The sequence below is a fragment of the Podarcis liolepis genome (assembly GCF_965112155.1).
Source record: "Podarcis liolepis genome assembly, chromosome: 11".
Lineage (NCBI taxonomy): Eukaryota > Metazoa > Chordata > Lepidosauria > Squamata > Lacertidae > Podarcis > Podarcis liolepis.
The window spans coordinates 64,877,623-64,892,209 of NC_139565.1; the positions used below are offsets into that span (position 1 = coordinate 64,877,623).

A 14,587-nucleotide genomic window follows, 5' to 3' on the forward strand; every position below is an offset into this window, starting at 1 on the left:
AGGGCAGAGACGCAGCTCCCCTGGCTGCTTCTGACAGATAAGACCCGAGGGGCAGCCCCAGGAACAGCTGTGGGTCGCTTCTCCGCCCCACAGCCATGCCCTTCTCTGCCACGCATGTTGGCACACAGAGAGATGCCCATACAGCCTCCCATAATATGGAAGGTGTCTTATTACTTGCCAGTCGATGCTGCATTTTATGGGCAAAGGGCTTGACAGACTCAGCCCTGTGAGCTTCCACAAGAGCCCTGCAAGGCAGGCCACCGCTGCTGCTGCTGCTGCTATTCCCACGTTGCAGGTGAGGAAGAGAAATGGAGAGAGGAGAATCTGAACTCGCTCCAAGCCCATCCCTCCAGCCCTTGATCCAGTACACCCACACCCCCGGGCGAGCTCCAGGAAAGGGCAGCGCCAGGCTAAGAACCGGCTGGTGTCAAGCCTGGGCAAACCAACCCCAGGAAATGGAGGTGAGGGAGTTGGCGAGGGGGGAGCAGGAGGCGGCAGGGAGGGGCCCAGGATGGCTCTGCAAGGCCTGGAGGAGCCTCGCTGACACAGGGAAGCCAGAGTTTCCCTAACAACTTTAGAAACACGCAATGTGTAATGCACAACTCAGTGTGCAATTGGAAGGCAAAGAGCGTTGCTCAGGGCGTTTCTGCAAAGTGAAAGGAAGGTTGCGGACATTTTTCTTGGTTTTTACTCAATCTATACTGACAAGGAGACCAGCCAGGGTGAGAGGCGAAGGCGGCCACAGGCCCCAACCCACAGGACACGCTGCATTTTCATTTTTACCCTTTGGCAGCTGCCAAATTGGGGTGGGGGACCACAAACACCGAGAATAAAACTTTGGCAAACAAAGAATCAGTTTATATTATTTTAAATTCCCACTTCGAAATTACCACTCAGCCGCAAAACTCACTTGGCGGCTACTGTGTTGTATTTTGGATGAATTTACTTCACAGTAAATTTACTTCTGCTGCAAAGATAGGATGGGTGGGGACAATATAGGTCACCCTGGAATCGATTTTAAAAATAACAGAGCATTTTGCCTGCCTGGGCTCAGGAAGTTTGGAGTTCTCAGCCTTATCATGCAGAAGCAGACAAAACATGTTTGTAGAGCGGGGGGGGGGGGGGGGCTCTGGAAGGAGCAGCCTCTGGAGGGACTCCCTTACACAGCAATTAACCATTTCACGGGTGATTACAGTGGTACCTCGGGTTACATATGCTTCAGGTTACATACGCTTCAGGCTCCACTAACCCAGAAATATTACCTCGGGTTAAGAACTTTGCTTCAGGATGAGTACAGAAATCGTGCTCCGGCAGCGCGGCAGCAGCGGGAGGCCCCATTGGCCAAAGTGGTGCTTCAGGTTAAGAACAGTTTCAGGTTAAGAACCGACCTCTGGAACGAATTAAGTACTTAACCCGAGGTACCACTGTATTCTGCTGAAAGAGCAAATCTGTTCCAGAGTTTTATTTTTTGCCCACTCCAAATCTTTGCTTATTGGGCGTAAGAACATAAGAGGCTTCTGGATGAGGCCCGTCTAGCCCAGGATCCTGTTCTCACAGAGGCCAAGAAAACACCTCTTCTGGGATGTGAAGACGCTGTCAGCATCTCCTGCTCAGGATTGCCAGCAACTTGCATTGAGAGCCCACAGGTAGGAAGGGAGCAGAGGCTCTTGGGTACCAGAGAGCCCACCTGGCTTCATACTAGGCCAGACTGAGAAGGGAAGGTGGCCAGGCCATCAGCAACAGAAGACAAACCGCACCCAAATCTGCAAGCTGCTTCCCAACACATGAGGGGAGTAGCCAAGAACAAACTTCGCAAAGCAGCCAACAGCCCATAACTGCATGTGCTTTTCTTGCAAACCGCTTCGATTTTTTAAAAAATGAAAAAGTGGCATATAAATATTTTTTGTTGTTGTTTAGTCGTTTAGTCGTGTCCGACTCTTCGTGACCCCCTGGACCAGAGCACGCCAGGCACTCCTGTCTTCCACTGCCTCCCGCAGTTGGGTCAAGCTCATGCTGGCAGCTTCGAGAACACTGTCCAACCATCTCGTCCTCTGTTGTCCCCTTCTCCTTGTGCCCTCCATCTTTCCCAACATCAGGGTCTTTTCCAGGGAGTCTTCTCTTCTCATGAGGTGGCCAAAGTCTTGGAGCCTCAGCTTCAGGACCTCTCCTTCCAGTGAGCACTCAGGGCTGATTTCCTTCAGAATGGATATGTTTGATCTTGCAGTCCATGGGACTCTCAAGAGTCTCCTCCAGCACCATAACTCAAAAGCATCCATTCTTCAGCGATCAGCCTTCTTTATGGTCCAGCTCTCACTTCCATACATCACAACTTGGAAGACCATGGCTTTAACTATACCGACCTTTGTTGGTAAGGTGATGTCTCTGCTTTTTAAGATGCTGTCTAGGTTTGCCATCGCCTTTCTCCCAAGGAGCAGGCATCTTTTAATTTTGTGGCTACTGTCACCATCTGCAGTGATCCTGGAGCCCAAGAAAGTAAAATCTCTCACTGCCTCCATTTCTTCCCCTTCTATTTGCCAGGAGGTGATGGGCCCAGTGGCCTTGATCTTCGTTTTTTGATGTTGAGCTTCAGACCATATTTTGCGCTCTCCTCTTTCACCCTCATTAAAAGGTTCTTTAATTCCTCCTCACTTTCTGCCATCAAGGTTGTGTCATCTGCATATCTGAGGTTGTTGATATTTCTTCTGGCAATCTTAATTCCGGCTAGGGATTCATCCAGCCCAGCTTTTCGCATGATGAATTCTGCATATAAGTTAAATAAGCAGGGGGACAATATACATCCTTGCCGTACTCCTTTCCCAATTTTGAACCAATAAATATTTTTATAAATAAAATAAATATATCAACTGAACAAAGGGGAAGCGCTTGAGCACTCTGGATTCAGAGAGGAACTCTGAGCTCCATAACAAAATACAGAAAGGCACAGTGGCTGCAGAAACCTTTGGACCCCATTGACACGCTGTGCTGATTGCTGAGAAGGCAGCTGTCCCTACGAAGCTCCCAAGGCCTTTCCTGGGAAAGTGGACAGGGAAAAGCTTCTCTCCCTCTAGGGCAGTGTTTCCCAACCACTGTTCCGCGGCACACTAGTGTGCCGCGAGATGTTGCCTGGTGTGCCGCGGGAAAAATTAAAAAATTCGAAAGATTTTTTTTTTAAGTCAAATTTTCGATTGGGGCGCCGTCACTAGATGGCCCCTGGGGTTCCCTCCCTCCCTCCCGCTCTGCGCCTCCCTCCTCCTCCTCCTCCTCCGGGGAGGCCCTTCCTGGCTCTCGGCCAAGGCTTGGCGGCTGCCACTCACTCACTCGCTCGCCCACCCGTCCCTCCATCCCTGCACCCGGCCTCTCCCCCTCCATCCCCGGCGCGGGGGCTGCCGGGATCCGTAGTCCCCTCGCCCTTGGGCTCCGCGCCCGCGCGGGGTGCGCAAACTACGTTTCCCAGCGTGGCCTGGCGGGCTGGGCGTTTTGTTTGAAGCGCTCTTCTCCCGGCCATGGAATGAGCGCAGCGGCGGCGGCCGGGCGGGCAGGGGCTCTTCCGCGCAGACCCCGCGCAGCCTGCCTGCGCCCCCGCGGAGATTGGGCGGCAGGATGGAGCCCGGGGATCCCCGCGGAGGCGGAGCGGCAGAGGCGGAGGCTGCCCCCCAGGTAGGGCTGCGTCGGGGTTTTTTTATTTTTGCAATGCTGCATCCGCGCCAGAGGGGACGCATCGGACCGCGGAGAGACCCCTTGGCGGGCGTGCAAGGCAATGCATGCGTGCAGGCGTTGCATGGAGTGCAGTGCAATGCAATGGCAACGCGGCGCCCTGCATGCATGCATGCAACTTCCACCGGCGCTCCGGACTTGGCAGGTGAGGGGGGTCCCCAGTGGGCGGCAGAGAGAGCCGGGAGGGCGAAGGGGAGCCGGGGGGGAGCAGCGCTGCTCCCCGAGCCGAGCCCGGGGGGAAACTTCGGCGTCGTTGCGCCGGGTGTTGGAAGCGGAGGCTGGCGGGGGCCCCTCACCTGCAAAACCTGGTCGCCTCTCATATATTTCGTGCATTGCATTCATCGCCCGCTTTCTCCTCCAAGGAGCTCCCGGGGGCGCGCGTGGTTCTCCCCGTGTTATCCTCGCAACAACAGCCCTGCGAGGTGGGTCAGGCGAGTGGCCCAAGGGAGCACCCAGGGATTGTCCTGGCCAGGTGGGGTGATTTGAACCCTGCTCTCTGCCCGGTCTTCGTCCTCATTTAGCCCCCACATGTGCATGACTGTGCATGACTGAGGTTTCCCCCCCTCGTCTTGGCTATGGTGTGAGTCTGTGCTGTTAATTAATGGGGTTCTGCCTTCGGAGAAGATGAGCCAGCCCTCAAGGAGGTGATTATGTAATTTGCTAGCAATTCATGTCCCTCCCGGTGTGACGCTGCGCGCTGACGTCACGGGGCTGTAATGGTGGTGTGCCTCGAGATTTTTTTCATGAAACAAGTGTGCCTTTGCCCAAAAAAGGTTGGGAAACACTGCTCTAGGGAGCTCATGGGCACCCTGGGAAGCTGTGTGTTGGAAGATGCAGGGCAGAGAACAGAAAGTTCTTCTTCTTCATGTAGAGTATAGATAAACTGCGGAACTCAGCGCAGAGTTAAAGTGTGGCCTTTGAAAAGGACCAGACAAAGGCATGGAGGAAGAGGGCTATTGGAAGACGATTTGCTCTGCTCTGCCTTCATGCCTCCGAATCCCAGTTTCTGGAAAACACAGTAGAAGAGTTGCTGTTGCAACAGGGGCTCCCCATGGGGGCACCTGCTTGGTCACTGTGGGAACAGGCAGCTGGACTAGGGGAGCCCCCTTTGGCCTGGTCCAGGGCGGGGCCTGACTGACTCCAGCTGCAGGAGCTGAGGCTGCAGACGAGGCCAGAGACCGGCTCTGCTGTGAGCCCTGGAACACCTGCTCTCTGCCTTGCAGGTCTCTTTCCGCCTAGCCTGGAAGCAACTTTCAAAATGTGCCAGGCGCCACGTGCATTTTGCATCTGGCTATCGGCCTCTTGTGGTGAAAATGCCCGGGGGCCAGTTTGGCACCTGCCGTCTCCCCCATCTGGAGGTGCATCCCTGGAGATCCTTGAATCTTGACTGTTCTCACCCACTAGCAACACATCCTGTGCAATTCCATCTGCTATATTTTATCTGCAGAATCAGAATGAATGTCAGGAATCCAAAAGTCACATTGAAAAACACAACTTTCGAGCCGTCTGTCCCCAAAATAGAAAACTAGGCATTCCGTTTTGGTGACTGTAACCCTGGTTTAAGAAGTCATTTGGCGCCTGGCTCATAGATCTGAGCTTCTAACGCTGCCTGGAAGCGCAGGCCCTGGACTGACTCCAACTACGAAAGCTGCTGAGCAGACTCTTAGGCTGGGGAGTTATTTGGGGTTTGTTGTTGGGGGAGGGTTGTTGTTGTTGCTGCTGTTGCTGGGTGGTGTGTTGTTGTTTTTTCGTATATTTATTTTAGTTCTTCTTGTGAATTATGTGGAAACTGCTCACTCTGGCTGTGCATTTTTAAAAAGGTTTTTTCACTGTTCCTGACTACTTTAGCAGTTCTGCATTTTTCTCATGCTGGAAGCCGCCTTGAACATGGCTTGAAATGTGGAAAGGCGGCGTGCAAATAAAATTACGCCTGTTGGTAGTACACCCCCCCCCCCCATGATCACTGCCAGAGGGGAGTGCGGTCATGAGATCCCACCGCCTGCAGGCCGAGGGAGAAGTCGGGGCGAGGGGAACTACGGCGGTGAAGCAGCTTCCTGTCTCCACTTCTCAGCTGGGCCTCCTTGCTGACTCAAGAGCTGCCCGCGTCAGCCCCAGAGGACGCCTCTCTCCCGGCTGACTCACCTAGTGCTGGGCTGCCACCAGAAATGCCAAAGCTTCTCTGTGGCATCCAGCCAGCAAGGGCCTTGCCACAGCTTCCAGAACCAGCTCCAGGGGTGGAAGGGAGGCAGTGCTGCTGAAGCAGCTGGCCCCGAGGCCTGGAGCCCCGCCAGACGCGAGGGCAAGGCTGGGCGATAAGGACACCTTCCAGCTGGCGCAAAGGAAGCCTGCCTGCTTGCCCTACCAGCTCAGCTGCTTCAGATGCCCCCTGGCAGCCTCACCTGCCACGCAGGCCCCATGCCCTCCTCTGGGCAGCCCAGCTGGGGAGCAGGGAGGAGGAGGAGGGCAACGAGGCCCCTGCGAGCTGAGCCTGGGGGTTGAAAGGGGGCAAGAGGACAGGCAGTGCCAGGCAAGCCAGAGGCATTCCCAGCTGAGAGCTCCAGCCCAGACCTTTGCCAGGGTTGCACGGAGGCCCAAGAGGCCAGGACGCCACTCTAGGGCTTGGCAGAGGAAAGAAATCTCCCTGCCGCTGCCTGGCCACAATGCTACTCACCACAAGCTTCCTTAACAAACACCCCCCAACCAGCTGCACCCTAAATTTATGCTGCTGTCACAGAATGCTAAACATCCAAAGGCCCGGTTATAGAGAAGTATTTTCGCCTGGAGCCTAAAGATATGATGTAAGGAAGGTGCCAGGCAAGGCTCCCTGGGCAGAGCATTGCACAAACGGGGAGCCACCACAGGAAAGACCCCTCCTCGTGTCCCTGCCCTCTGGACCTCTTGCAGCACAGCACTATAAAGAAACAACACGGAAAAGGTCCCAGCCCCAGAGAGCCTGCAAAATGAGATCAAAAAGGGGAGGGGAACGAAAAGGAAGGAAGCAGCTCAGCTGACACAGGATGATGCCGAGCAATCCTTAAAGCCCAGAAAGCCTATGGCTTCCTGAATTGGGTCCCTTGACTCTATGACCCTCACTGTCCCCTCTGAAGCCCAAGCCCCTGAAACTGCCTTGCTCCCATTCAGCCCTCCCCATTTCCTGATATTTCAGAATGTAAGTTCTTTGAGGGCGGAGACCTTCCTGCTTCTGCCACTGGGTAAAGGCCCCGCACCAACATATGCTGCCACTGCCAGCCCAGGCAGACCCTGGGACCAAAAGACCCCACACCAGGCCACAAGCACAGCTGCCCCCCAACCCCGCCCACCCTGGCAACAAAGGGGGCTGAGAAAGCTCAGGAACCTGGAGCAATGAGTCACATCTGAGTGGCTGCTTTTGGGAAGCTGGCGCTGGCACCTGGCTTGTGAGCCAACACTTGTCTCACCCCATCCAGGAGGGAATGGGCAGGGCTGGGTCACACCTGGGCAGAGGCTGTGCCAACCCGAAACCGGCACAGGATCTGAGCAGCAGAGCCGCCCCCTGCCAGACCCGGTTCTGCAACCTTGGCAGGCGGAGGGGGAGGCAGAGAGCAGGAGATTGGAGACAAAAGGGGTGCCTGCCCCCCAAATCAGGACTCTCAATGGGGTAGCCACAGGAGGGGGGAACACTGCCCTGAGATCTATGGGTCTAGGGCAGTATACAAATTTAATAAATAATAATAACTAATAACCCAGCTTGAGTGGCTGAAAAGCACCCCCAGCTGCGGCACAGCCTCCTTCCAGAGCCCCCACTGCACTAACCCTTATGGGGGGGGTACTGTCCTTTTACAGCCCCCCTCAACCTTTCCCCTAAACCGACCGAGGCGCGACTGCAGCCCTTTCCCATCGGGGGTGGAGAAGCAACAGTCTGCAAGCCCCCAATCTCGCCCCCTCCCCCAAAACCCTGCCAGATCTGTGGCAGCCCCGGGGCCTTTTTCCCCATCTAAGGAGGCGGCTCCGGTAGCCCCCCCCCGACACAGAGCCATGCAAGGGGGGGGGATGCAGTGACACGGAGCCATACAAAGGACAGCGCGCCCCCCGCCGGTGCCATGTCGACGCTCGTCGGGGAGGAGAGGGAGCCCCCCCCCACGAAGGCAGCCCTGGGAAGCCCCCTCCCCGCCCGCCCTCCCTCCGCGGATACAAAGGCGGCGTCCCTGCTGGGGGGCGTCTTCCCAGGATCGCCCTTTGGGGAGAAGCCCCGGGGGGCGGGCGGCCCGCGCTCACCTGGCAGCCCCCTCCGGGTCCCGGCCTGGGGCAGCAACAGCAGCAGCAGCAGCCCCCCTGCAAGGGGCGACGACCACCCGGGAGCCCCCGGCCGCCGGCCTCCCGCCTGACTCACCGCCGGGCTCCATTTCCTACCAGCTGCTCCGCCGCGCCCCGCCCCCGCCGCGCCATTGGACGGCCCGCCTGCCCCTCAGCCCTAGCTCCGCCCTCCCCGGGGCTAAGACCCCGCCCCCTCCGACACCCCCCACCCCCAAACCGCCCCCCCCGCCCCAGTCCGCGCAGCCCCGCCGCGCGCAATCCCGGGCCATGCGCCGCCCGCGGATGCGCAACAGCCGGGCGCACCAGCCACTCCGCGCCGCCCTCCCTCCGCCGGGCGCAGCTTCGGGGCGCAGGGGCGCCGCCCGGCGGGGAGATCCCGGCGCAGGAAGGAGACGTGGCGGCGGCGGCGGCCGAGGGATCCCCGCGCGGAGGCGGCAGGGATCCCTCGGCGGCGGGGAAGGAGCGCGTGCTGCTCCGCCGCAGGAGACGCGCTCCCTGGGGGCGCAGCGCGGAGAGGATCCACCAGGGAGAGGATCCCTTGCGGGGGGGGGCGCCCCATGTTAGCCAAGATTTCCAAAGGGCCGCTTTCCAGGGCGGGGGGGGGTGGGGGTGCGTTTTGGGGAAGGTTTTTTTATGCGCCCTTCCGCGCCCTCTGAAAGGTCGGCTCTTCTCGCGCTTCTGGGGCAACCTCAGAAACGTGGGTGGCAGTCGACGGGGTTTTACGCAGAGGAGACCCATTGAAATCAATGGATCGCTGTTGGTAGAGTGTGGTACTCTTAGGCTCGTGCTCCACGTTGGGCAAAAGATTCCTGCACTGCAGCAGGTTGGGCTGGATGACCCTTAGGGTCCCTTCCAACTCCCCCATTCTAAGATTAAATTCAGTTGGTTCTACCCTGAGTAAAGCTTCCTTGGAATACCACCCCTGTGAGAGAGTGAGTGTCTGGGGAGCCTGGATCCAAGCAGAGAGCTGCAGGGCAGGTGCAAGTTCAGTTCCCAGTGGCCTCGCCTGGCCTGCCCAAGGGAGGCTCGTCCTCCTTCCTGGAGAGCTGCTGCCAGTCCGTGCAGGCAACACCCAGCTACATGAGCCTCCAGGCTGACTTCAGTGGAAGAGGCGTCATTCCACAAGGGGCAACATCTGTTTTAATGCCAGATAAGCCTGGCTGCCCATTGCCTGCAGTGATTGTCCTTTATAGGTTGCCTTGCTGTCTTCTTGTTACTGATACAATTTTCATTTCCAGTTCCATTTAATCATTAGCAGAACACAGGCAGAACTACCACTCAGCAGAGGGCAGTGCAAAACCAGCGCAGGCTCCCTTCCAAAGGAGGTTCCATGACCATTTGGCGGCCTTTGCCAAGCTGGTGTTCAGGACTACAACTCCCATCAGGAGTGCAGTGATTAGAGCGGAGGACTAGGATGTGGGGAACCAGGGTTCAAATCCCCACTGGGCCATGAGGCTCACTTGGGCCAGCCACTGGCTCTCTCTGCCTAACCTACCTCACAGGTACAGATAGGTAGCCGTGTTGGTCTGCCATAGTCAAAATAAAAAAAATAATAATTTTTTTTTTTCAGAAATAGACTGGAAAGAGAAGCTGCTGAATTACAACTCATTACCAAACTTAAAACCATGGAGAGACCTGGTCTGAACAGAGACATTGGATTCTTATCTCATTATACATGACTAAGCCATTTTTCACCTTCTCACCCCTTGCCTTTTCCTGTAAGACCTATTGCAGTCGTTAAGAGTCGTCAACAGGCTCATCTCAGCTATCTGCCAATCACCCATTCCCACCACCCTTCTGAGTAACACCCCTCCCCACCTTCTCACTATATAGAAGGATCTGGCAACTTCTGTTTCAGTGTATCTGAAGAAGTGTGCATGCACACGAAAGCTCATACCAAGAACTAACTTAGTTGGTCTTTAAGGTGCTACTGGAAGGAATTTTTTTATTTCTACCTCACAGGGTGGTTGTTGGGGGTTAAATGAGGAGGGGGAGAGCAGAATGAGACGGTGGGAGATAAATGGAACAAGTCAATAATAAAACGTGAACAAAAGGTCCCAGCTTCAACTCTCCCCATCCCACCCCCATGACATTTCCAGCTACGGAGGGAGGGACAGACCCCCTGCAGGAGCCCCTAGAGAGGGGCTGCCAGTCAGAGTGGGCAGGACTGAACTAGGTGAACCAGTGTCCTGACAACAGCTTTGTGTTGTTCTGAACCTCCAGCCAGGACCCCATTTCTGTGCCTGCCTCCCTCACTAGCCAAGGTGCCAGGACCCAGCAGCAGAGGAGAAAGGCTGGCAGAGGAGCACCCGGATCAGGGCCGTATGGAGGAGATGGCCGTGGGTCCCGGGGAGCTCGCTCCAGGTGTGCTCACTAGGTCTGGGGAGACTGATCCCCTCCATGGAAACCTTGAACAAGGCCTGGGCAGGGAAGAGGGGGGTGGATGAAGAGCCCTTGCCCCCTCCAGGAACATCCTAGGAGGGGGGCGGGCAGCTGCTCTGGGGGTCCTGCTGGGAGTGGGCGAGACAGGCTGCCCTGCCACAATCACCCCACTTCTGACACTGGCAGCTCCTTCCACAGCCCAGCTCTCCTCCAGCAGCCCCTGCAAGGGTTGCCATGGTGACTCTCCCCTCCATCACGTGCCTCAGTGGCCTGGGCGGGCTCCGCTCCCCCTCCCTCTGCTTTGTCCCCCAGTGCAGAGGGGATAAGATCCAAGCAGGGGGAGTGGGCTGCCTGAAAGAATTGCCAGGAGGGACTGGGCAGTGGCCAAGGAAAGGAACTCGCCACATGCTCAGGGGCCAAGGCCTGGGGCTCAGAAGGCATTCCAGAGCGAACTCTGCTTGGTGTCGCCTCCCCACTTTTAGGGCTGCCCATTTAGTCAACTTCACCAAACGCCCGGCTTGCGCAAGGTTTCTTGACAGCATCTCCTGACTGTTAGAAGGAACAGGCAGCAGGTGAGGAGCAGGCCCTTCTCTGCTGGAGCACCTGGAGAGGCTCTGCCACATAGTGTGGGCAGGCCTGGGCGAGGGGCACCGAGTCATGCCCAGGACACTCTGTCTGCCGCTGAGAGAGTCTCTGTGCCCCAACGGGAGGTGGATGGAACCCTCTTAATCCCTGGCCTCCTTTGGGAGGAAAGGCCAATTTATCAATCAATCAGTAGATCAATCATTTAATTAAGAAGCAAAACAAAACCTAGGAAGACTGGCTGCTGCGTCAGGCCAAAGGGGGCCCATCGAGTGCAGCCCCCTGTTCGCACAGGGGCCAAGCAGATCAGCATTATTCAGAGGCATGTACTACCCCCCCATACTGATACCGGAGGTGGTATACAGCGCCCACCCTCTTCTGACCCCACTGTGCCACAACGGAGACACCAAGGCACAAGGTTACCCAAATCTAAGGATGCAACCCTTGTGTCCGGCCCCCCCGGGGGGGGGGGCAGAAAGAAGAGGGGGGGCAGAAAGAAGCCCAAAGAGTTGCCAGCCAATGCAGGCTGGCTCCTTGGCACAAGACCACCACCCTCATGCCCTGCTTGGGACCACCTTGGAGAGACCCAGCTCCTTCCCCTGGACACCGTAAAGGTAAAGGGACCCCTGACCATTAGGTCCAGTCGTGGCCGACTTTGGGGTTGCGGTGCTCATCTCGCTTTCTTGGCCGAGGGAGCCAGTGTACAGCTTCCGGGTCATGTGGCCAGCATGACTGAGCCGCTTCTGGCGAACCAGAGCAGCGCACGGAAACGCCATTTACCTTCCCGCCGGAGCGGTACCTATTTATCTACTTGCACTTTGAGGTGCTTTCGAACTGCTAGGTTGGCAGGAGCAGGGACCGAGCAAGGGGAGCTCACCCCGTCATCACGGGGATTCAAACCACCGACCTTCTGATCAGCAAGTCCTAGGCTCAGTGGTTTGACCCACAGCGCCACCCGCAGTCCTCTGGACACCATACTGGACACCATAAGAACACAAGAGAAACCTGCTGGGTCAGGCCAAAGGGGGCCCGTCTAGTCCAGCCTCTTGTTCTCAGGTGGGGGGGGGGGCAACCAGACGCCTCTTCTGGGAAACCAGCGAGCAGGATCCGAGCACAAGAGTCGCCCTCTCCAGTCTCCTTCCTGGCCCTCCAAACCACACAACCCTCCCCCCAGCAGAGGATCCACTCAGGGCACCCGGAGCTGAGACATAATATGACAGATAAAGGCTGCGTAATGTTGGCAGCTCACGTTACCGCCTGCTGCCCCCCTCCAGGACAGCCCCATGGCTCACGCGCTGGGAGACCGAAGGAGACAGCAGCGGTTATTTTTAGAGGGTCCCTTTTGGGCCGGGAATCCCATGCGGAGGAGCCGCAGTCCAAAGGCCATTCCCACCCACCGGGCGGCACATCCCTCGCCTGCTCGCTTGCTCCCCAGGCCTCCCGCTGCCCAGTCCTGGGCACCACCACTGCCACCCTCCCCGGGCATCTGTTGTGCAACTGGGGCACACCAAGCCAGACTGAGCATCAGTGGCCACACCCAGAGCAGGCAGGACCAATTCTGGAATGCCAGAGCAGCACCTCCCACCAGCTGGATCTAGAAAGAGAGGCACCCTGAGAGCAGGACAAGCCCCACTGCCCTCCAACTGGGGGAGGTGTTGTGGCTTCACCTCCTCAACCCCCGAGGGCAGGAAGCAAGGGGCTGTGGAATCTCTCATGCAAGCAAGGTCAGAGGAGGAGGAGGAGGAGGATTAAATTGCCCCAGCTGGAATTTGGCCCAGATCCCAAAGCTGGCTCTCCTGCAAAGAGGGACTGGGCCTTCACCCGGCACTTGCAACCCAGGCCACAGGACGCCCCTGGCCACTCGTGGCTCCAGCTCTTCAGGAGGGGACCAGCTCCCCTTGGGATCCAACTGGGAGACTGGGGAGGGGGGCTCCCATCCGGCTGCACAGCATTCACAGGAGCTGGCAGAGGCACAGCTTGCAGTCAGGAGTACAGGATCCAGCCACTTCCGCAGAACCACCCTAGGTGCCCAATGCACAGGGGGGAATGCTCCAAATATTTATTTAAATTTTATGGAGAGGGTGTGGAGAAAGAGGCAAACGTGTTTCAATGTTGGAGGGGTCCTTGCTGGTATGTCTGCATGATTCAGCAAAAACTACTCGTCCTGCTGCTCCCCCAGCTAAGAATGTAATATAAGCTTCCTGGATGAGGCCAGTGGCCCAGTTAGTTCAGCCGCCTTTTATTTTCACAGTGGCCAATCAGATGCTCTTCCAAGACACCCGCGAGCAGGACCCAAGCACAAGGGCAGCCTTCGCTCCTGCGCTCTGCAGCCTAGATGCCCACGCAACCGCTCTCACCCGCAGACGGGCAGTGTTCTATGTGCCACACGACACCCATTTCGCATCTGTGAGAAATCCACCCGTCCTGGGGAACTCCCTGCCTAGTGGCAACATTCAAGCGCCTTCACAGAACTCTTTTTGGCACCTGCTAAAGATGTTTTTGTTTAAGCAAGCCCACCCAAAAATCCACAATCTGTTTGTAGTTTATCTTTCCTTTTCACTGCTCTTTGGCTGTTTTAAATGGCGGCTTTTAATTGATATTTTTTATTGTTTAATTCTTTTTGCAAATTGCTTTGAGGGGTTATTTTTCCTTACAGTTAAGCAGCATATAAATTTTATGAAATAAATAAAATAAATCGATTTGTATTCAGAAGCATTACTGCCTCCCGAGTCAACTACTCTCATTGCATTTCCCTACCCCCCAAGTGGTGGGGGCAAATCTCCAAAATCTGTCCAAGTCAACTAAGTAAAATTATTTTGGAAAAATTGATTCCTACAACATGGTAAGGAGAATAAAACACACTTATAAATCCACCCCACACATCACAAGCAAACATAAGCTGATGGCAACATGCAGGGTTGATAAGACCTTGCACCAAGCATGGGCATCCAAGACAGGATGCCCCCCCCCCTGCCAACGGTGAATCGGAGGCACACATGTGCTGCAATGTGCGCAGAGGAGATTCCTGCACTGCAGGGGGTTGGACTGGATGACCCTCGGGATCCCTTCCAACTCGAGCGCCCCATGATCCTAGGCACAGGTCAGAGGACTGGCTGCGGCAACAAAGGGAGAGCGTGGCTAAATGAGCAAGGCAGGAGACGTGAGAGGGGTCACCTCCAGCGTGTCTCCACACCTCGCTCTGGATGCCACGGAGTTATTCTGGATTAACCAGGGGCACAAGCCCAGGCAGGTCAGAGAAGAACTGACAGGAAGCAGCTGCTGCCACCAACATGAGACTTCAGGGAGGGACCAAGTAGCCCCAGATTTAGGACGGTGTGGGCGGTTCCCCTGCACAGGATGCCAAGCCGAGGGCCTGCTAAATTGAGAAGATCCAAAACTGAGAAGATCCATTCGGGGGCGCCAAATGCCGACCTCACTCACCAAAGATTACCAAAGTCCAGTCCTGGGCCAAATGATGGGTCCTGCACAAGGCAGGCCAACACAATTATCAGGGAAAGAATGAAAGCTCAAGGTGCAATATGGCACGAAAAGGAAGCCCCAATTTGGGCACAGGGCATTCTTCCAGTGCCAAGAAGGGGTCAAAACCCCAAAGCTC

General features: G+C 56.4%; 2 protein-coding genes across 3 annotated transcripts in view; both read right to left on the reverse strand.

Moving 5' to 3' along the window:
* PIGO (phosphatidylinositol glycan anchor biosynthesis class O) overlaps positions 1–14,587 on the reverse strand; it is a 125,719-nt gene that overhangs the window by 55,053 nt on the left and 56,079 nt on the right. The gene's annotated exons all lie outside the window — the stretch shown is intronic.
* ATOSB (atos homolog B) overlaps positions 1–14,587 on the reverse strand; it is a 33,918-nt gene that overhangs the window by 17,183 nt on the left and 2,148 nt on the right. The window contains exon 1 of one of the 2 annotated variants that reach the window (XM_083466035.1): positions 7,969–8,124. The exons of the other annotated variant lie outside the window; for it this stretch is intronic. The gene's annotated coding sequence lies outside the window, so the exon portion shown is untranslated. Of the gene's footprint in view, positions 1–7,968; positions 8,125–14,587 lie in introns of those variants that run through there. 2 annotated transcript variants of the gene reach the window in all.